Source organism: Enhydra lutris, unplaced genomic scaffold, assembly GCF_002288905.1.
Source record: "Enhydra lutris kenyoni isolate GAN:26980312 unplaced genomic scaffold, ASM228890v2 scaffoldscaffold69, whole genome shotgun sequence".
NCBI lineage: Eukaryota > Metazoa > Chordata > Mammalia > Carnivora > Mustelidae > Enhydra > Enhydra lutris.
Genome location: NW_019154153.1, coordinates 9,900,156 through 9,922,842, shown reverse-complemented (window position 1 = coordinate 9,922,842; position 22,687 = coordinate 9,900,156). Strand labels below are relative to the sequence as shown.

The 22,687-nt window shown below is 40.9% G+C and overlaps 1 pseudogene; it reads left to right on the top strand.

The window, feature by feature from the left end:
- Positions 1-1,854: 1,854 nt before the first annotated feature.
- LOC111159710 lies at positions 1,855-2,294 on the top strand (annotated as a pseudogene).
- Positions 2,295-22,687: the final 20,393 nt, after the last annotated feature.

Below are 22,687 nucleotides of genomic sequence, written 5' to 3'. Positions count from 1 at the left end.
TGAGCTCCTGCAGGGGCCTCCAGAATGACTGGAGCCAAGCCCAGCCCAGTTCAGTCTAGACTCAATTCCAGTCTGAGGTGAAATTAGATTTGCATATCCATTTTTTTTTCTGTCCATATCTCAGCTCTACATATCAGGAAGCCAGCTGTTTATATGCTTTGAGGTATTTCTCCATGATTTCCATAGAGAAAATTATAAAACTTTATTAAGAGATGTAAAAGAGACCTTGAATAAATGGAGAGATTTACCATGTTTATGGGAAGGAAGACAGCATCACAAAGATGCCAATACTCCACAACTTGAATTATAGATTCAAAGCAATTACAGTCAAAATCATGGAACTTGTTAAGCTAATTTTATAATTTATGTGGGAGGGAAAAGGATCAAAAATAGCCAAGATACTTTTGAAGTATCGGGTATGAGAACTTAATGGGAAGCTATGATTAAGGAGTGAGGTGATAACATAGGGATAGGTATGGGATAGATATTTACATAGTATCGAAGTACTCTCTAATGCTTATCAATTAGATATTATTATAAGTTCAAAATACTTATTATATAAATTTATAAGAGAAATTTGGCAGACACCAAATTAATCACTTAATAGAAGTTAACTTGAATATCATATGCCTCCATACAGGAACATGCTGAAAAGGACTCAGAATCACTTCTGTGGTCTTCTGGCCCCAAATGCATAACCTAGAGGTGATTTTGAGGAAATACTAGACAAATCCAAAATAAGGGGCATTCTACAAAGTAATTGGCCTGTACTTCTCAGAAGTGTCAAGGTCATGATTCCAACAGATGACCGAGGAACCATTCCAGCTTGGAAGCCAAAGAGACATGACAACTACACACAGGATGAAAGAAACTATTGGGACAAATAGCAAAATTTGAATGGAATGTGTACATTTGGTGGTGGCGGTATAGAATGCTATTCTCTTGGTTTCAGGGGTTGTATTTGGCTGTGTAGGAGACTCTCTTTGTTTTTAGGAAATACATACTAAAGTATTGGTTTAATAACTGGTGTCATATTTGAAAATAACATTCAGGAATGGTTCGGAGATAAAGATCACCCATGCAGACACACAGGAGGAGAGAAAGAGAAGAAAATGTAATAGAATGTTAATAGCTGTGGGGTGGAAGAAGGATATGTATCAACTTTTCCATTATTTTAAAATAAAGAATTAAACGTGTACACTGGGAGCTCCTGCAAATACAAAGAAAAGCACATGTAACATAAGAATGCAGGAAAACTCCAACAGACATTGCATGCAAGAGCATATTTATGCAGGTGGGGGGCTGAATGCAGGAGACTGGGAGATCAGGATGTGCACTGGCCTGCATCCCAGATTAGTCAGGTGGTGGTTGGGTCCTCCCCCCACGCAAAGGGGCCAAGGTGCTGTGTGTGCGAGCAGAGAGCTGAGGAGCAGTCTTTTTTTTTCTTTTTTAAGATTTAAAAAATAAAAATTTATTTGACAGAGATCACAAGTAGGCAGAGAGGCAGGTTGGGGGTGGGTGATGGGAAGCAGGCTCCCCAATGAGCAGAGAGCCTGATATGGGGCTCAATCCCCCAGACCCTGAGATCATGACCTGAGCTGAAGGCAGAGGCTTAACCCACTGAGCCACCCAGGCGCCTCATCAAGGTGCAGTCTTAAAAAAATACAACAGGGGCGCCTGGGTGGGTTAGGCATCTACCTTCTCCTCAGGTCTTGTTCCTGATGTCTTGGGATTGAGTCCCACTCTGGGTTCCCTGCTCGGTGGGGAGTCACTCCCCCCCCACCCTATTCTTGCAATCTCTCTCTTAGGTAAATAAGTAAAATCTTTTTAAAAATTAGAAAATACAACATTAAAATGGCCTGGAAAAGAGCTCTGGCCTTCCTGGCCAAAGGAGCAGAGAGGATGGAGACGGTCATCACTGTAGATGTCAGGAGGCGAGCTGCAGTTCAAGTCGCCACAGCGGGTCTGGCTGGCAAAGACCCAGTACAGTGCAACCCAGACATTGTCATTTGTCCTGATGCCCGTCTGGAAGATGCCAAAAAGATAGACCTTACGACATCATGGTTCTGTCGGGAGGTGACCCGCACAGAACTTACCTGAATCTGCTGCTGTGAAAGGGACACTGAAGGAACGAGAGAACAGGAAAGGCCTCGTAGTCGCTCTCTGGACAGGTCCTGCTCTTCAGGCTCCTGAAATAGGTGTTGGGAAGCAAAGTCACAACACACCCACTTGCTAAAGATGAAATGATGGCACGTTGTTTCAGCGCCTCCGAGGAACCTGTGGGGGAAGGATGACCGCATCCGCAGGAGCAGGTAGCCTGGAACCTTCAGCTTTGAGTTTTGGTCTTGGGACTGTGGAGGCACCATGGGCCAAGGACGTGGCTAACCAAGGGAAGGCCCTGCCCGTTCTTAAAGATTAAGCCTGAAATCTCTGATAATGAATTAGAGTAACCAGCTGTTTGTAATCATTCTCAGCCGGCTCACTTTCAGCAAAACGGGCAGTTCTTGTGCACAGAAGCCTGGACACCGCCCTCATGCAGTCTGGCTAGGAAGCAGCAGCCACTCAGAGCTTGGCCGCCTGCACCCATGTCCCCGCGGTTCTGAGCCTTGATTGTAGAGTAAATGGCATTTAGCAAACAATGGTGACTTTGTGTGTCTCTGGTTTCCCCTTTTTGTGTGTGTGCGAAACCAGATTCATTGCAACCATTCACTGTTGATGTAGCTGCTGAGATACGCGAACAGTGAACCCGTTTGACACAGCAACGAAGAAAAGCATAAAAGCGAGGAGTTAAGAAGCTTGTGATTTTCTCCCATTTGTTAATTGTGTATTGTTAATATACTATTAAAAATACCAGTGGGGGAAAAAAAGCATATTTATGTGGCCAATAAAGCCATGATGACATACTGATCTGGCATCATGCTTGGTGCTGATCAAGACCACAGTAAGGGACCATTTTGTATAATATTACAAAATAAAAGTCTGGAACTATCAAGGATTTAGTTTCAAATGATCCATTATAAGTTTCTGGAGGGAACGTAATTTATTGCTGTCACTCCAGACAAGAACTTGACATTGTCTTCAAATGTTGAACACTTACATACCCCATGGCCCGGCAATTCCACTGTAGGTATATAGCTAAGAAAATTACTACACGTTCATCCGGGAGCATGTATGGCACGCTCATGGCACTACTATTTACAGTAGAAAAAACCTGAAAACCTAAATGCTCAGCAGTAGAAGAGTGGGTGAATGAACTGTGGTACATCTGCACCATAGATAAATTTAGCAGTGTAATATGAAATGAGAAAAGAATCCTACCCCCCCATCACATACAGCAGGATACCATTTTTGCAGAGATAAAATAACTAAAATTTAAAAATGGTGACTGTGTAGTCAGTTCATAAAACTGTAAAAAAATGCAAGAGGATGGTAGATAACACAGAATATGTGTTTTTGTAGCTGTAGAGAACACTTTGTCTTAGAGGTAAATTAATGTTTCAATTTCCGGACAACAAAAACTTTTGGTAACTTTTAATTAAAAGGCTGTTTTGGCTTTTATTCATCAAGTTATTAAAGTTTTAGGGTTCAGCCTTATCCAGGGTATCCATTAAACAGACTTGGCCTGTAGTTTTTTGTGGTGGACAAAATAAGAAATGTTATACACGTAATTGTTTTCACGAAGGCAGAGATTTTTGTCTTTTGTATTTAATATTGCATCTCAAGGGTCTAGAAGAGTACCTGGCACATAGAAGACAATCAACAAATTATATTTCCCAATACATAATAATAATGAATGAATGTAAACTTTTCCATGTTGTAGGGTGACGTTGCAGTAACATAAAGTGTCCAGTGGGTGGAGCCCATGCTGCGTTTTGTATATGACCCAAGCCTTCAAAAATTTTTTTGATGAATGTGTCCATAGCTTTGCATTAGGTGGTTCTGCTAGAGCTCTGGGGTAAGTTTAGATTTTCTTTGAAATATATTAACTGGTGCCAAAGTTCAACCTTTTTTGTTTGGTATTTATTTGTGTTTGATTAACAACTTTCTAATAGAAAATACAAATCATTTGGTTTTTGAGTTAATGTTAAATGAAAAGTTTTTCCTCTCTGTGAAATTCAACTAGATTGTTAAATTTCTTGCGTTCATTTCTGAGTAAAAAACTAAGAATGTTAAATAAAGAGAAAAATCTGTTTAAAAGAGAATGAGAGGCCATAGGTGGTAAAGAATGGAACAGTCAACTATGCTGACATCTTCTAACTGAAAACAGAATCAAAGCAGTTTTCTCTATCACATAGAGAATTTATATGGCATTCACATAAATGCAGCATATTTGAATTAAGTTATTTGATCTCTTCAGTTTTCTTTCTGGAGCCCCTAATCTAGATGCTCATGGTCATATGGTTCTGCATATCTGTTAACCTGGCCCACTTCTCACTCCTTCCCACTTGGGAAAACTTCTCCGTGCTCTTGGAACTAAGGATCTGTCATCTGCAAAATTCATAGACCCTCCACTTCTCTAAATATTCTTTTTACTTTTTTGCTCACTGGAAAGCTGGCTCTTATGTGAGGACCCGCTTCGCTGTCTTTCTCATTCACCAGCCCCCCATGCCCTTGTACCAGAGGGCCTGGAGGGGCAGGAGAGGCCTAATGGCCCCTCATCACCATTCTCCTTCCACTTTCCAAAAACTCCAGCTTTTAAATCCTTGTCGTCAGACTGTTCTACAATCCCAGCCTGCTCCATCATTGACTTCTGTCCCTCCTCATTTCTTTAATATTTTTAGCTCCTGGCTCACTGCCATTGTCTTCTTGAGATTCCCATAACAATTTTTGGTCATTTCAGTATCCAGATAAATGATTCTTTCAACACCCCATGCTCTTGGCTCCTTAACCTCCTCTTCTCCTGGGATCTTGTTCTTTTCTTTACCTCAGTCCTCATTCCCGTGGTCATACTGGCCCCTGTGTTGACCAAAAACGACTTTCCTACCTTAACCTCAGTTTCAGGAACCCACTTCCCTACCACCACAGCCTGTTTCTCTACCTCCATCTCCCTGACCTCCCCTGCACCGCCCCCCCACCCCTTACATCCTCACTTCTGCAGCCCTGCCAGGCCTCCAATCCACTGCTCTGACCAGTTTTTCTCCTCCTCTCGCTCTCCCCTGTGACCTCATTTTATGGCCATACCTGGGCTGGATTCCTTGCTTGGACATCATAGTAATCCCCTTGCTTCATCTTTCATCACCGGTGCCTGGAAAACCCCAATCCCAGTTTAACTAATTCTGTGCCTGCTCCATGCCTGCCCCTTGCAGAGGAACGTGACCACATGAAAATGTACAGCTGGGACCCCATCCATGTGAAATGTACCTCCATTAACCTCACATGGGCCTTTCCCTCCACCTGGCCACCCTACTGCCTCTCCCTGGCGACTCCCCCATTTTTCTCCACCAGTGTTTTTCAAGTTGTGCACTAAAAAATCAAAACAGACTGGACCAGAAAAGAACTTAATAGAGTTCCAGCACATAATAAGAGTAAATATTATTTCATGAAATGCTTGTTTCAGTTATATGTGTACCTACGTTTACATATACTTGTGTGCTGGGTTAGGATGTAAAAGGTACTTTGCATTAAAAAAAAGTTTGAGGGGCACCTGGGTTGCTCGGATAGTTAAGCATCTGACTTTGATCTCAGCCCAGGTCTTGATCTCAGGTTCCTGAGTTCAAGCCCCATGTTGGGCTCCAAGCTGATATGGAGCCTATTTAAAAAAAAAAAAAGTTCAAGAAACATTGTCTTAGACAATTGTTTCATATCTTCTCCTCTCCTCAAACTTTCATCACCTCCCCTATCTCATTCTTATGTGATGATCCTGCTTCCTATTGATTAATTACAAGGAATTAGAGGATTTTTTCACCTGCCCACCTGCCTGTGCCCATATCCTGTTCTCCCTCCGTTACTCTCTGCATCCCTAAGCCCTGTCCCTTCACTTGTCTCCTAGATCCCCTCAATCCACAACTGCTCAAAGACACTGGTTTTATTTATTACCCTGTAATCAGATCTTCATTCAGGTTCTTTTTAATGCCTCACCAATTCCCCCTCTCTGCTAGATCATTGTTATTAATTCCAAACATTCTATAATAGTTCCCATCTTTAAAACAAATATCAAGGATGCCTGGGTGGCTCAGTCAATTAAGGGTCTGCCTTCAGCTCAGGTCCTGATCCTAGGGTCCTGGGATCGAGTTCCACATCAGCCTCCCTGCTCAGTGGGGAGCCTGCTTCTCTCTCTGCCTGCTGCTTCACCGGCTTGTTCACACTCTCTGACAAATAAATAAAATCTTAAAAAAGAAACCACCAAAATAAATATCAAAACCAGACAAAGCCTTTGTGATTGCTCTCTAGTTACAGTGTCGTTTCTCTGCTCACATTTATACCAAAACTCCTGTAAAGAGCTGTCCACACAGGCTGTCTCAGAGGTCTCTCCTCCCACTTCCATTTGCCCTTACTCCAATGAGGCTTTTGCTCCCACGATTCTATAAAACCTTTTAATCAAGGGCATTAGTGACCTCCAATTTCCCAAAGATCACTCTCTCCCCCTTGAAACACTTCCCCATGTAATTTTCAGGACATTGCGTTCCTGGTTTCCCCCAACTTTACCTCCTAAGGCACAGGTCATTCCTAGGACTGTCAGAGTACCCATGTTGGAGCTGGAGTGCCAAAGTCTCAGTCCTGGGGCCTCTCCTCTTGTTTATTTATACTTATCCCTTGGAGATTTCATCTAGTCTCATGGCTTTAAATAACATTTACATACTGATGACTTCCAAGTTTATAGAGGACAGACCTTCCCCTTTCATCTCCTCTACTCAAATGCCTCCTCACCCTCTCTACTTGCTTTAAGGACATCTCCGATGAAAACTGAATGCCTGTCTCGCCCCTCCCACAATCTTCCTGGTATCAGGTGGCAGGAACTCCACATGGCGAGGTACTTAGGGTAAAAACCTTAGCACCAGCCCTGGCTCCTCTTTTACACACCACATCTAGTTGCCATCGCCAATCCTACTGGCTTTATCCTCAAAATATAATCCGAAGTCAACCATTTTTTATCACTTCCACAGCTTTTGCCTTAGACCAAGCCAGCATATGTAGTAGGTATTGGGGATATAAACATGAAAAGGCAAACTTGGTTGAACCCATCTGGTTAATAATTATAATGTAACAGTCTAGTATCTTAAGAAAGGAATAATCCCTGTAGGGTGAGACGTGGAGCTTGGAAAATCTTGGTCAGTAGGTGATGCTGGAATCAGATCTTGAAGGCTGAGTAGAGGTTGGCCAGGCGAATACAGGTAGGAGGGAGTTTGAGGCAGAGAAGGTGGCACCTGGTGTGACCTGGGAATGGTAAGAGATTTGAGAAAGTTGAAAACATGTTCTCTTGGTGCCATGTCCTGAACGCTAATAGTGGAGCACCTGAAGGAGAACCAGGAATGTAGACGTTTTCCAGAAGCATTTTCAGTTCATTCAATGGCCATGTTGAGGGAATGTGGATCAAATGTGTTATGCAGTCACTTCTGTGCTGTTCTGACAACTTCCTGACGTCATTGAACCCATAAATAGTCCTACGGTTTGGAGTTCTTTAAACCTAGACCTATAGGTTATATAGTCCATTTTACTCGGAGTTCTGAACTCAGTATAATCACAGTGACTCTGACCCTAATAGTTTTCAGTTAATAATTCAACAAGCACTTACTGAATATAGCAAACTAAGTGTAAGGGAAAACGAAAGTCAAGCTATCAAGCCATGGAAAGACATGGAGAAAACGTAAACACATATCGTTATCATCATCATCATCATCATCATTATTATTTTTGAGTGCTTGTGAGCTGGGGACAGGGACAAAGGGGGAGGGAGAGAGAGTATCTCAAGCAGGCTCGGTGGGTGGAGCGTGTGACTATTAATCTTGAGGTTGTGAGTTCAAGCCCCACGGTTGGTGTACAGATTAATTAAAGCCTTTTTAAAAAAAAGTCAAGAATCATGTTCCTAAGGGGTTTAACATCTTTTAAGGAGTGATATGCTAGAAAAATAGACCAGAAGGCCAGGAAGTATATATTTTACCCTCCCGAAAATGTTTATTCAAGAAGTATTGAGACAGTAAATAAGATAGTAACTCCTGGGTGTTAATTAGCAGATTTAAAATACTTGCATTTGCCAGTCCACGAAGTTAATCTATCCGTGTAAGAGAGCTCTGACATGGAAATCCATTTTTGCTTCATATCTTTCTGTTTCAGAGAAGGAAGTGTCTCTTTAGTTGTTGAGTCTCTCCCGCTAGTCCCTTGATGGCTTTCTGCTGGTTTCCTCCGGGATGTTGCTTCCTCGCTCACTTCTTCACTGAGCAGACATTGGACACCTGTCGGGCAGTGTGCTGACACTGAGGGAGAAGATAAGAAACAACACACAAGGCAACGAGGAGGTCATTTTTAGTGAGCTTTCCTTTGTCCTCCACCCTCTTCTTTTCAGCGGCTTCTTCTCCCAGTTCCCCATATTCTTATAACTGCTATCCTCATATAATTTTTTCTGTGACCACAGAACCACGATATCTCCTGCCTGCCCACCTCCAATATTACCCTCTTTCTTTTATTCTTATCTCATTCAGGCTTCTTCAAGGGTCATCTTACACCCAATGTCTCCCCTTCCTCACCTGCCTTTCATATCAACTCCCTGCAAATTGCTGGCAACCCCCCCTCATTCCACCAAATCCTTGCCAACATAAGCATCAGCCCAATGACATTCATCTTGCCAAACCCAATGATTATTTTCTTGTTCTTATCTTTTTTGGACTACTCTGCTGCAGTGTTCACTCTTGATTTCTTTTTCTTTCAAACTCGATGCCCTTGACTTTCCTGAGGTAGTCACCCCTGTTTTGCAATTTCTTCCTGCTTCCTTTGATTGTCTTCCTGGGCTAGTCCTTCTTTGCCTTTCCTCTGTGACACTGAGCTCTGTCGTCCTTGGTCCTCGGCTGCTTTTTCTGTATGTATTTTCCTCAAGCAATCTCCTTTTCTCTCGCCATCTTAGATTTCTTATTCTGATTGTAAGAACCTGGATTGTATAGCAAATGGGCAGCAGCATATGTCTGCTTGTATATCAAACTATCTACTGCTCGTGGTACCTGGATGTCCCCCAGCTATCGAAACTCTACACATTGAAACTAGAACTCGGTTCCTTCCCCACTCCCTACTAAAACTCCCTTCTCCACCATCTCACCTCATCTCCACCTCCCACCACTGTGTTATCAGCAAGGATGCGGATCCTATGTCTGTTTATTTCCTGAATTGATCCCCTCCCCTCCATGTCTGTTATAACTGCTCTAGTTCAAGCCATCATCATCCTTTGCTTATACTACTCATAGCTTTTATGCCATATTGTTTCATGGCTCCATACCTTTGGTTGCCTTTGCCTGGGCATTTTTTTGGTGGGGGGTAGTGTAATATCTATATAGAGAGAGCATGCAAACTGGAGAGGGAGGGGCAGAAGGAGAGGAAGAGAGTCTTAAGCAGGCTCCATGCTCTGAATGGAATCCAACGCAGGGCTTGATCTCAGGATCCTGGGATCATGACCTGAGGAGAAATCAAGAGTCAGATGCTTCCCAGACTGAGCCACCCAGGTACCCCCATGAGGCACCCTTTTTTAAACTGATAGACTTATTCATCCTTCAAGACTTGCTCAAGAATCCTCTTCTCTAGGAAGTCTTTTCTGAACTGTGCATAATTTTGTGCATTGACCATTAAAAATAAATGATCTATTTCTGTGTCTTTGTTACACAGAATTATGCAGCAAATTCTATGAAGACAGGGAGCATAGCTTATTCACCTTTGTTTTCATGGTACTTAACTTACTGCTTAGCATTTGGTAGGTCACAGCACCTAAATGTAGCTAAGATTTTCCCTCTCAGTTGCAGTCTCTGAGCTTTAGTACATTATAACATGCTTGGCCCTTTACTCCTTGTTAAACAGATGATGATGGAATGCTTCCTGTGTGTGGGCACTGGGAAGGAGAGATCCCAGGGTGCCTTGAGAACAGCAAGTGGGCTCACAGAGTCATAGTGGGGTACTAGGGGAGGGACAAAACTGGAGAAGTAATCCAGGGCAGATCGTGAAGGGCCACACACACTATGACTTTTATTCAGAGAATGTATTCTGTAACAGAGTCAAAAAAAGGATGATGAGGACAAGATTGGAAGCAGGGAAGTCTTTCATAAAAGCAAATATGGTACTTGGACTGCACCTCATTATGACGTATCTATTTGGGTTCCCAATGTTTTCCATTAACTTTCCAGTAACAGATTATGGCTTTAAAAGTATTGAATTGTTTTTATTCATATATTCATTTCGTAACCCTTATTAGTGACTATAAGGTGCCAAATATTATATATATGGTATCTTGGGGATCTCTGAGTAATAAATATCATCCTTAGCCTCAAAGATCTCATGGTCTGATGGTAATACGGGTCACAGGAACTATTCAGTATCAGTGCTGTGGGAGAGGTGAGCACAGGGTGCTTCTAGAGCACAGAAGGAGAATGACCTTTTAGATGGGAGTTGGGAGCCCAGAGAAGACAGTCTGGAGCAGTGGCTTGGAGTGGAATATTGAAGGATGAGTAAGAATCAGCCTCTCCAAAAATCTGGGGGCCTGCCAGATACTCCAGGCAATGGGAACAGCTTGTGCAAAGACTCAAATGAGACAACGTTTTCAGTGTCTTGACTTGTGGTACATCTGGGGGTAGGAGGAGGAATGAGGTAGAAAGGGTAAGCAAGCAGATCCTTAAAGTTTACGTTTTATCTTGAAGGGCATGTCCCCGGAGAATGTGATATATTTCAGTAATATATTAGCTAGAACAGGATAATTGCTATGCTCTGTATTTAAGAAACTAAACTATACATAGTAAGACAAATCATCAAAATCATTGGGGCCTTTTGGTAGAGATATTGTTAGGGAAAAAAGGTTATGAGTCTTTCTCCGGTCACTAATCTATATTTCTTGGTTTGGCTCTGGCTCTGGCTCAGGTTCAGAAATTGAATCCAAGAAATCCTGCAATTTCCCAGAGGGCCAATAGTTCCTGTAATAACTACTCTCATGACATTTCCTGGATATGATAAGCTCTCTGGTCCCATATTTATAGATATATAAATCAGAGATTTTCTTCAGCTGGAGCCCTCAGATGACTGCACAATATGCCTCATGCAAGGCAATGACTAGCCTGGTAGGGAAAGCAGGGGGTTCTCTAACAGGGGCATTTCCTGCCTGAAATACAGTCTTCTCCTATATACACAGATGGGGTCAAAGTTTTATTTTTTATTCCAAAATAACTTGGTTTCCTTAGAACACTGTATAATGTGCCTCAAAAAAAAAAAAAAATTTACTCACCTAACAGATGTGGTCAGAGTGTCTCTGCCGGCTGCATACATCTACCTTCATTCTGAGGTATGACTCTGTCAGAGAAGGATGAGGAAAGAATATAGTTTTATAATTTAATAGATGTCAACATCCTGAGGGTGATTTTATTTTCTGTACTGGGTTTCAAGATTGCTTTGAATTAGAACATGTTCTTTTCAGATGGAAATAACACTGCTAGTGCTTTGGTCATTGGTGGATGTCTCTTCTAGTGTTAGTCTTACCTTTAGGACTGGGGAATACAGCAAACAGCTTCCTTTTCCACAGGATGAAATTTTTTATGTTTAGATTCTTTGAATAGATTTGCTTTCTTGTTTATTTGGAGCCTCCCCTCTGCGCCTTTTTGGGAGCTATGGTTAATCACTCTTTATTATTTTTATTTTTTTACGAAGATTTTATTTTTTGAAAGTAATCTCTATGCCCAATGTGGGGCTCAAACTCACAACTCCAAAACCAAGAGTCGCCCTGCCAACTGAGCCAGCTGGGAGCCCCTAGTCTGTCCTTATTGAGTACAGTTGCCATACACATGTGCAATTACAAACAGTCAAATGTCTGAGACCCAAAATGTAAGCCAAATGTTGTTCACATGAATGTAATTGTTTTTATTAAAATTTAAAATATGTTCACTTTGCCTATACATTCATCTTTGACATCGAAGCTTGTTCAAAGAAAGACAAATTAAGTAATAGGGCAGGGTTCTCTGAAAAGATATGCACTGATAACAAGGGTGGGCCATGGAAGTTTAATAAAAGTGTAAGGTCAATGAGTTAATACCAGGTATCTCCACAGAGCAGCCATTTCTGTTAATCTCATATTAACATGTCCATAGCTGAACCAGTCAATTTCCCTCACTTTGACGGAAGCCTCAGTGTCCTTCCAACCTCCGAAGGAAGGTGGCACAAGATTAGGGGAATGCCGTGGCTTTCCACCTCAGACAGAATGAGCTTGGCATGGTAGCTTTAAGAACTGTGCAAGTTGTACAGCTTTTCTGAGCCTGTTTCCTTCTTCCTGGAAATGGAGTAATAATTCCAACCACACAGGGTCATGATGAGGATTGAAGGAGCTACCAAACGGAAAGCAAGCAGTCAAGATAATGAGTGTCGAAGGAAATTCTGGTATCCTCTCTTCTTTTTCTCTTTCTTCTCAGTATCCAGCCTTTATTTTTTTGTAAATTTTAATTTATTTATTTATTTATTTATTTATTGTTTCAAGTTTTTATTTGAACTCTAGTTAGTTAACATATAGTGAAATATTGGTTTCAGGTGTTGAATTCATTGACTCATCACTTACATGTAACACCCAGTGCTCATCACAAGTGCCCTTGTTAATGCCCATCCCCCATTCAGCCCATCCCCTACCAACCTCCCCTCCAGCAATCGTTTGTTCTCTATAGTTAAGAGTATTCTATGGTTTGCCTCCCTCTTTTTCACCCCCTTCCCTCATGTTCATGTTTTATTTCCTACATTCCACATATGAGTGAAATCAAATGATATTTGTCTTTTTCTGTCTGACGTGTTTCACCTAGCATCATACACTGTAACTCCATCCATGTCGTTGCAAATCCCAGTATCCAGTCTTTAACAAAGCCCTGTCATTTTTTTTTTCTTGGAAATATTTTGCATATACCTTCCTTTGTGTCCTTACAGCTCTGATCTTATTACGATATACCTGGATTACTGCGATCATCTCTTAACCTGTACCTGCCTTTCCTCTTCCCTTTTGCAAATCATGTCTTCCCCTTAGTGTTGAAAAGTAACTCTGAAGTCCTCCTTGAATGCTGATTTCCACATGCCATTTCCTTGCTTTGGAACTTTATTGACACCAGGATTTTTTCAGATGTCTAAATCACCCATTTGACTTTCAATATCCTGTGGAGGGGACAGTGTGTTATGGTGGAAAGAACAGATTTCAGATTCAAACAAAAGTAGACTCTAGCCCTGGGTACAGCGTTTAATATCCACTAGATATTGCAAAAGTAACCTAACCTTACAGACAATCAGTTTACTCAACTATAAAACAGTATCTATTTGTGTTGTATGTGATTGACTCAACAGGTTTTCGTCATCCAAACCCTGAACTTTTCAGAGAAATGTGGGGCCCTTGCCTGACCTCCTGGAAATAACCTCTAGGCTCTTGGAAGATCCTGCTTATTAAAAGCATTTTTTGTTGGGATGCCTGGGTGGCTCAGTCAGTTAAGCCACTGCCTTTGGCTCAGGTCATGATCCCAGGGTCCTGGAATCAAGTCCCACATCAGGCTCCTTACTCAACCCCTTACTCAGTGGGGAGCCTGCTTCTCTCTCTGCTTCTGCCTGCCACTTTGCCTGCTTGTGTTCTCTCTCTCTGACAAATAAATAAATAAAATCTTTAAAAAAAAAAAAGCATTTTTTGTTTACCTGAGGCTGTGGGCCACACCAGGTAGTTTAAACTAATGATGTGGTTTATATGTGATTGAATCTGAGGATGCTCTTAGGGACCCCAAATTATGCTGTTTCTCAAAATTTTTTTTAAGAATTAAATGAGATACTTTCAATAAAGTGTCTGGACAGTGGGTTGGTTTTTCCTTCATACTCTCTATAATTCCCTCCCCTTATCTATTCTTGTTTATATCTGATAGCTCTCCTACCTTTACCTTCTGTGACATTGAGGCTGCATTTCTTACTGACTAGACACGCTATGCCTGTGTGTCTTGGTCCGTGCTGTCCCAGCTGCCTGGACCAGACTGGTTTTCCCTTTTGGCCCAAACAAAGCCTATGTATTCTTTCCTAGCACAGCTGAAATTCTCCCTTTTCTGTGTGTCCTCCAATGATTACCCTAGCCTGAGCTAATTTCTTTCCCTCCTGAATTTTTTTAAAAAAGATTTTATTTATTTATTTGACTGAGAAAGAGAGCACAAACAGGGGGAGGGGCAGGCAGAGGGAGAAGGAGGCTCCCCACTGAGCAGGGAGCCCAAGGTGTGGCTCCATCCCAGGACCCTGGCATCATGACCTGATGTCAAGAGCTGAAGTCAAATGCTTAACCGACAGAGCCTCCCAGGCGCCCCTCCTTCCTGAATTTTTTATTGCACTTTTATCTGGTGATAAAAGGTGGAGGCTACATTGTGTGACTATATATTAGATCTCTGAGTAGAAAACTTGAGGGGATGGAGTATGTTTTATTTTTCTTGGTCTCTCCCTTGGTAGATTCTTAATAAATGTTGATTTATGCATTTACTCAGAGCTCCATATTTTGAGCTCAAACACTCTCAGGAGTGTATAACTTTCACTTAGGTTGAATATCTATTGTCTGTGTGCTGAGTCACTTAAGTATTTTAATGTTCCAGTCCCCTCCCCTCTCCATATACTCTTTGACTGCCTCTTCCACTGTGGGTCACATAGGTGTTGACAGCAGCCAGAGCATCTCACCCAAGTCTTTTTCATTCCTATGGCTCCAGAAGGTTCTGGAGTTACAAATGCATAACCTGTTTCCCAGATACATTGTACCCCAAGGTATTCTTGCTTATAATTTCTTCTCTGCCTAGTGTCCACACATTAGTTAAGGCACAAAGTGCTATTGCCAGCATAAAGCTATTCTTGATTACCTCGGCTCACATTAGTTTTTGTCTGCATTTGTGGAATTTTTCTGTCTGTATACCATTATCAAACAGCAGAGAGGTCAACCCCCAAACCACTCACAGTTGAAGAATACCATCCTCCACGATGTGCCCATTTCCACTTCTGTAGTTTACTGGAGCATCTGGCAGCACAATGCTGATATGATGCTAATTAAACATTTTTTGAGCACCTACTCCATGATGGGCACCATGTTAAGCTCTTTCATACATTATCTTATTTCATCATTAAAATTTTTTTTAATTTTTAAGTAAACTCTACACTCCATGTGGGGCTCAAACCTACAACCTGAAGACCAAGAGTCACATGCTGTGCTAACTGAACCAGCCAGGCACCCCTTTCTTGTTTCATCCTTATAGCAGTCCTATGAGATGACTCAGTATCATTCCTATTTTACCAATGAGAAAACCAATGCTTAGAGATGTTTAGTCACCTCACACTTGCCCAAGTGCACTTCAGTAGGAATCCAGACAGACTCTGGATTTGAAACAAGTTTGTAGGCCACGAGTATCAGGGTTCTTTTCATCACTCTTGGCTTCTCTTGAGATTTTGGGAAGGGAAAAATTCACTCCTTTGTGGCAAATAACTGGGGCTCCCGGGCTTTTACTATTTATCACCATGCTGCCTAGACTTCTCAAAGTGTAATCCCTTCAATTTATCACAAACTTATGTAGCAGAAGACTCACTTTAATACCTCATATTCTCCATGATGACTAGCAAAGTACCTTGAAAACCATAACTGAAAAGAAATATTTGCTACTTTTGCTTTGTATCGATTTATTGGCCCTGCTCCACTTCGAAGATACCTATTTACTTCACCAGGGTTATGAGCTGACCCTAGTATCAGATGAGTGTAGCCCTCCATATGGATTCTTGTGGCTTGGAAAATCATTCCAGACTATTGCTATGGAAGTTCCGGATATACAGTGACAGTTAATGGATATATCTATGCAGTATTATTTCTTATTATTTTTCAATTCTCTGGCCATTCTCCAGCAATCCTTTGTGTATGAACTGAAAAAAATTTTAAGAAAGAGAACATTTCTGATATTTATTGTAAGAAGTCACCTTTTTAATCTTAACTACTACAGAGTCCAGATCACATGATATTTGATGTCATAAGAATTTGCCTTTTTTTACTTTTTTTATTATAATTTTTTATTTTTTTTATTAACATATAATGTATTATTAGCCCCAAGGGTACAGGTCTGTGGATTGCCAGGTTTACACACTTCCCAGCACTCACCATAGCACATACCTTCCCCAATGTCCATAACCCCACCACCCTCTCTACCCTTCTCCCCCCAGCAACCCTGTGTTTGTTCTGTGAGATTAAGAGTCTCTTATGGTTTGTCTCTCTCCCGACCCTGTCTTGTTTCATTTATTCTTTTCCTACCACCCAAACCCCCCACATTGCCTCTCAACTTCCTCATATCAGGGAGATCATATGATAATTGTCTTTCTCTGATTGACTTATTTAGGTCAGCATAATACCCTCTAGTTCCATCCATGTCATCACAAATGGCAAGATTTCATTTCTTTTGATGGCTGCATAGTATTCCATTATATATATACACCACATCTTCTTTATCCATTCATCTGTTGATGGACATCTAGGTTCTTTCCATAGTTTGGCTATTGTGGACATTGCTGCTATAAACATTTGGGTGCACGTGCCCCTTTGGATCACCACATTTTTATCTTAAGGGTAAATACCAAGTAGTGCGATTTCCAGGTCATAGTGTAGCTCTATTTTCAACGTTTTGAGGAACCTCCATGCTGTTTTCCAGAGTGGTTGCACCAGCTTGCATTCCCACCAACAGTGTCGGAGGGTTCCCCTTTCTCCACATCCTCACCAGCATCTGTCGTTTCCTGACTTGTTAATTTTAGCCATTCTGACTGTATGAGGTGATATCTCATTGTGGTTTTGATTTGTATCTCCCTGATGCCAAGTGATGTGGAGCACTTTTTCATATGTCTGTTGGCCATCTGGATGTCTTCTTTGGAGAAATGTCTGTTCATGTCCTCTGCCCATTTCTTGATTGGATTATTTGTTCTTTGGGTGTTGAGTTTGATAAGTTCTTTATAGATTTTGGATACTAGCCCTTTATCTGATATGTCATTTGCAAATATCTTCTCCCATTCTGTCATTTGTCTTTTGGTTTTGTTGACTGTTTTTTTTTTGTTTGTTTGTTTGTTTGTTTTTTTGCTGTGCAAAAGCTTTTCATCTTGATGAAGTCCCAATAGTTCATTTTTGCCCTTGTTTCCCTTGCCTTTGGCGACGTTCCTAGGAAGACGTTGCTGCGGCTGAGGTTGAAGAGGTTGCTTCCTGTGTTCTCCTCAAGGATTTTGATGAATTCCTTTCTCACATTGAGGTCCTTCATCCATTTTGAGTCCATGTTTGTGTATGGTATAAGGAAATGATCCAGTTTCATTTTTCTGCATGTGGCTGTCCAATTTTCCCAACACCATTTGTTGAAGAGACTATCTTTTTTCCACTGGACATTATTTCCTGCTTTGTCAAAGATTAGTTGACCATAGAGTTGAGGGTCTATTTCTGGGCTTTCTATTCTAAGAGTTTGCCATTTTTTAAGGGAAAATTAGTTACTGTACAAAATAAAAATACTTTCTATAAAATAATATCTCAGCAAATAGTTGGTAGGGAGATTCTCTTCTACTTCTGCCCACCAAATTTAGAAAGCCAGTAATGAAGATAAAGATAGTGATATAGAGAGATGATTTTCGTGATTCAACATCAGGTTGGTAAATTCAAGGAAACAAAAAGTTTTCTTCTTATTGAGTGTTGGTAGCCTGGGCCATTGTGTGCTGAAGAGAATTCTGAGGCTGTGCTTTGCTTAGAGGGAAGGAAAGCCAAAATTGATTAATGATTCCTTACACAGATAAGGAAGAGAGAGTAGCAGCATGGGCGCCAAACATTTAGAGTACCTGGACCAGTGTTTGGAGTTATTTCTTAGTAATGGAAATCGCTTTTTCCTGATTCATGTTCTTTCCTACCTTTCCTCTCTTGATATATGAGATATGCCTACAAATGACTCAAGTGTAGTCATCAAAGACCACAAAGGTGACAGGCATACCAGACACTGGTTCTTCACCTTACTTTCTTTGTGCCTGAACATTACCCACCTAAACGCAACAGCCAGAGACCCACAAAGGACATTAATTCAAAAAGTGGGAAAGGGAAGTCAGATCACAAAATGGCACCTGAAACAACATTCATCTGTGCTTCACAAGTTTTGCAAGTTGGCCCCAATATCAATAAAAATATATTTTGATGGTGAAAACCGCTATGGAACCAGTGTTTTGTGATAAAAATTGGGACAAGAATAAACTGTGCATTATTTGTTTTTTTGTGTGTTTTGATTCAGAAGCAATTGTCATCCAAATCCAATTTCAGAATCATTATTTTTGTTGAAAGAATACTAAATATGAAAAGAGAGATCACAGCTTGAGTTTCTGATATAGTGCTGTATTTATCCAGCAGAGTGAAGAACTGACATTTGGAAATGTTCTTGTTTACCTGTCCACCTAGAAAACTAGCCTCTAGAAACATTGCCAAAGGAGCTATGTGGTCTTCACTAATTTTCTGATGCAATATTTATGGTCACAATAAAAATTCATGCTCCAGGTTTCACAGTAGGTAGAGCTCTGTAAGGAATAGAAAATATTAATTTGTCTACATATAATTTTACTTAGAAAATATTTTCTCTTTCAACTTCATTCTTAGCATTTTTTTATTCTTAAATTTCTGGTGGGGTTTTCTGGAAATTTCAGACAATTACTATTAGCAAAAACATGTTACAGATTAGGTTTATGTACTTTTTGTACTTCTAAACTTAACTTGCAATGTGTATGGTTATATATCTCATTGATTCTATAAGGAGACAATATACTCCTGTTGTGACATTGTTTAAATGCTTCTCTTTTTTTCTTTGGTGTTCCTGACCTTCCCTGCCATCTTCCTACCCTGTGCTCTCTCATCATCTCTTATTTACTATTACTCACTAATACCACACTTATTCCACTTGGAGTTGTTTTCTTACGTTCCATTGTTACAGATATTCATTGCTGCTCAACAAACCACCTCAAAACCCAGGGACTGTAATCTCTTAGTTCTGTAGGTGGCCTGGGCTAAGCTGGTGAGGTTTCACTTGGAGTCATTCATGCAGTTGCAGTCAGGAGTCTATGGAGGTTGGGGGTCTGAGTTAACCCTGGCATGTGGTTGAGAACACTGATGGTGTTGGTTGCTGGGAGCTCAGCTGAGGCTGTGAACCAGAGTGCCTACCCATAGCTTCTTCCTGCATGGTGGCTGGGATTCAAGAGGAAAGTATCTCAGAACAGGGCATTTCATGAGGCTCAGGCAGAACTTCCAATCTAAGAACTAGTCTTAGAAGTTCAAGAATATTTCTTCTGCTACGGTCTATTGGTCAAACAAATCACCACGTTCAGCCCCTGTAACCTGCCTCAGAGAATGCTTTTCATGGGGTAATTAGGTGCCATCTTTTGACTGGGGGTGACAAGGTCAGCATGAAGATTATGTGGAATGGGAAATATTTTGGAAAATATATTCTGTCAAATTTATTTTTATTCTCTAAAAAGGTGTGTGTCGTATCTTTTACCCTAAATAGTTCTTGATCAAAATGACTAAGTCCCTGGAGGATAAATGTCAGGTATCTTAGAGATCTTAAAAAAAAATGGGAAATGAAATTCAGGTGAAGGCTGATGCCAAGCTCTATGCACACAGAGGACAATGGAGATATATATATGGGAAAAGGACATTGGATTAGGAACTAGGAAATGGGAATTCCAATCCTGACACTCTTAAGGTTTTGAAAATTTAAATATAACACCTTACTTGTAACCTTTATACTTCTGGTTTATAAAATGAGGGTTAGATTTGACCAGAGCTTTTCTATCCCTGCTGCACACTAGAATCATGTGAGAAAAACATTAAAAAAATATATAATCCCTTTCAACCATTCCACACAAGTTAGGGGTGAAGACATTGATACCAGGATATCTTTCTCTCACCCTGTGCCCCCATCAGTTAGGATCAAGAAACACTAGATTAGATCTGTTGTACTTTGCTTTTGTTTGCAGTCTCAGTTATGGACCTTGATGGCAACGTGATTGCTCAAATTATGATGTAGGTTGGTATTTGCAGAAAGCTCCCCAGATTACTTGAAAATGAAGCTAGGGTTGATTGCTTCTGCCGCAGAGGAATGGTTTTCAAATTTTAGCATGCACCAGGAAGTATTGCAATATATGCATTTTCAGTTTTTGGTATATTATGATGTCTTGACATCTTTTTTTTGGTCTTTTTTTTTGTTTTTTTTTTAATTTTTTTTTTATTTTTTTAAAGATTTTATTTATTCATTTGACACAGAGAGAGAGAGAGAGAGAGAGATCACAAGCAGGCAGAGAGGCAGGCAGAGAGAAGGGGAAGCAGGCTGGTTGGGGAGAGTCTGCCCTTCCCGGGGCTATCTAATGTCCAACAATGATAACCTCCAATTCTATATATGCCTTTCATATGTAAAACAAGCAATCCTGAGTTTGCCTCTAACTACCTCCTTATCTAACTCTTACTCACCAAGACAATTTCCATCCTGCCCTAAATTATCCCAGAGCCAGGTACCAGACAACTAGAAAGGCCAACACTATAGCCCAAAGTCCACCGTAATTATTCACACTAGCCAATGCTAATTATTCACACTAGCCAACTGTTCGTGCTGTCCTGTCTGGCTTTTCCCTGGCAACTCCAGTAAAGGCTGTGTCTTCAACCCTGTGCTCCCTTCTGTCTTCTGCCTCCTGACCTCCTTAGTGTTTTCTCCTGTGACCCTGTATGGCATGCAGTATGGGATCGTGAGGATAATAAACTTCTTCCAAGCCTTGTCTTCTCCTCTTGTGGTGCACCGACCTTGCCATACCACAACCAAAAAAAAAAAAAAAAAATCCCTCAAAGGGCTTTTTAAAACACAGATAGCTGGTGTCAGTATGCTTGAGATAGGTCTGAAAATACACATTTCTGACCAGTTCCCAGGTGATGCTGATGCTGTTGGTCTGCTGAGTACATTTTGGGAATCGCTCTGAGAACTGCTGCCTCATTGAGCTATCATTGTTAGCCTGAGTGGATTGGGGAAGCCCTGAAAAGTTGACTGAAAATAGCAGTCAATTCCCTAAAACTGTGCTCCTCTGGCTTGAATGCACATTCCTGGTGATTGTGTTAAAATGTGGATTCTGCATTTCTACAGGTGTTGCCCATGCTGCTGGACCACAGAGAGAATACTGTGTAACAAAGCCTTCAAATAAGGTATCTACAGAGACAATGATAAATTCAAGATCAGCCATGAGGCAGATTATGATTTAAAAAAAAAAAAGACCAGGTAGAGAGCCCTGTGTGAGTTAGCCATGTAAACGAGACTGAAAAATGACAAGTAGTCCTGGAATGAGGTGCAGTGTAGACACAGGAGCTCAGACTCATGATCCTGCTATGCTAATTGGCCCTTTAATGGGTTTTTCTTGTCAGCATCTTGCTTTCTCATGTATTAGGTTTCTTGTTATGAAATTTATTGTGTATAATCTATGTGAGGGATGTAGAAAGTATACAGAAGAAAACAACAAATATAGCCCCTTTTAAAAGATTGCTTTGGCCCAGAATCAAAAAAGTCTTAAAAGTAGATGAAAATAGCAGTCCATTTTTAGTCATCAAAAGACTTCACTAACACAAAACTCTTCCTACCATACTCAAGGATCCCTGATGCCTGAATTACCATTAAAAATTCAGGGTTTTTTGGGGGGGGGACAGTGAGAAATGCTAACACGCCAGTGTCCTTGGATTATTATTCCTTGATTTGTGTTCTGAACAGGATGACACATAAGAAGAGGGCATATATAGGATGCTCTTGTTATATACACAATTTTGGCACTATCCTGAGAGATTCAGATATAATGGATTTGAAAATCTGTATTTTAAAAATCTCCCTGGGTGATTCTCTTGTGCCTCCTCACTGGAGATTCATTAGTGAGTCCTTTTCACTGAGAACAGAATTGCTCAGAATGAGGCCAAGTGAGGCAGGAGGCAATGGAAAGCATGTGAGATGTAGTGTCAAAAGTCTTTGGTTTGAGCCTTATCTCTGTCCTTAAAGTATGGTCTTGGGCAAAATGTCTCTGCGTCTAAGAAATGAGAATTCTTAATAATAACTTTCTCACAATGTTATTGTCAGAGTTAAGGGAGATACTGCATACCTTGCAAATTCTAAAAATATTATTGTAATTATTGAGCTATGCAAAAGTTAAGTGCTGATGGTGGGAGTCATGGAAGCTAGCTAGTCCATTGTGTGTGTGTGTGTGTGTGTGTGTGTGTGTGTGCTATCTTTATGTATATTTATGAAGAAATGTGAAGAGAATGGGGTTATTTAGCCTGAAGAAACAAGGTTTCTCAGCCTCAGCACTACTAATGTTTGGGGAGGGTTATTCTTTGCTGTGGCAGGAGGAGAGGAAGGGCTGTCCTATGCCATGTAATGTGTTCAGCCATATCCCTAACCTCTGCCCACTAGATGCTGGTCACCCCTCCAACCCACACTCCCAGTTATAATAACAAAATGTTTCCGGAATTATGCAACATACTCTG